Genomic DNA, 1574 nt, shown 5'->3' with positions numbered 1-1574 from the left:
TCCAGCCACAAGATGGTCACAGTGCAGTATTAATGAATTAAATGCTGGTTTCTCTCGATCTGGCAATTCTGATCTTAACCGTTGCTTAGGAAACAGTCCAACAACTGTTAGTTGTACAATTTATTGTCCTTTAATTTCTCTCTCTCTCTCTTTTTGTAGATTGTTGGTACTGCTAGGTGCGGCAATGGAATAAGAGAACCAGGAGAGACTTGTGACTGTGGAAGTTTAGCTGTAAGTCTGTGAGTGTGTGTGTGTGTGCTAAATTTTAAGTATGTTATCAATTTCAGGATTGCGATGATCCATGCTGTAATGCCACTACATGTGAACTAGCCAGTACTGCCCAATGCGGATCTGGAGTTTGCTGTGAAAACTGTAGAGTAATATTACACATTATTATTAAAAATAATTGTTTTTTATTATTAACAGTTCAAGTCGTATGATACTACATGTCGTAATTCATCTGGTATGTGCGACATATTAGAATATTGTACTGGTCAAGATGCTGATGTAAGGATAATTAATAATGATAATAATAATGATAATAATAATGATTAAATTTTTGCGGTTTTGACAGTTTGTAGCTTAATGTACTGGTGGTCATGCATGAATTTAATTATTTTGTGGATTTAAATTTTTGCTTTTTTGATTCATCCACAAACTAGCAAAATTTAATGCTTCGCAAATATTTCCAGCTGTAAAGTAATCATTTATACAAGTCCCTTTCTATTTGCCCTCTTTTTTGTCTGTTTTGTGTCTTTCTGTCATCCAATTGTTTCATAATAATAATAATAATAATATTTATTATTATTATTATTATTACTATTATTATTATCATTATTATTATTATCATTATTATTATTATTATTATTATTATTATTATGTATAGTATTAAATAGAAATTGATTCCAAATAATAAGTAATTAAAAATAATGATAATAGAAATAATAAATAAACTGAATGATTAAATAATTGTTTTATTTTTAGTGCCCGACAGATTTAACACTACAGAATGGAATATCTTGTGATAATAATACTGTATGTTAGTGGTTTAATAAAAGCAATGTTCATATTCTCTCATTATACCTCCAGGGTTATTGTTATGATGGTACGTGTGGCTCTACGCAGGATCAGTGCAATCGTTATTTTGGAAATGGTCAGTAAATCTTCCTAAACCTCCTTCTTTCATTGTTCCTCTTTCTTTCTATAGTATCAGTTCCTTCTAATGATGTATGCTACACGCAGTTCAATACTCATGGTATTGCCTGGGGTCACTGTGGAGCTGATGGTACCAATTACATTCCTTGCAGTACTGGGTAAATAATAATGCACTATAACTTTGGGTTTATGAAAATACATTTTTCTGAAAAATTAATTTTCCCGGTGAAAATGTCTCTAAATTGATTGTTTTTCATGCCTTTACACTTCATAATTTTTTGCAACGTAATAGGCAAAACTGCAAAATAATTCTTTCTTCCACTCATAGGGATGCATTCTGTGGTTCACTCCAGTGCAATGGTGGCAGAATAATATTTAATAATGTTAAGTCAAGGAGTGCTTTGACAGCTTATACTAGA

This window comes from Amphimedon queenslandica, unplaced genomic scaffold, assembly GCF_000090795.2.
Source record: "Amphimedon queenslandica unplaced genomic scaffold, v1.1 AMPQUscaffold_13496, whole genome shotgun sequence".
NCBI classification, from domain to species: Eukaryota; Metazoa; Porifera; class Demospongiae; order Haplosclerida; family Niphatidae; genus Amphimedon; species Amphimedon queenslandica.
This window is presented reverse-complemented; position numbering follows the sequence as displayed.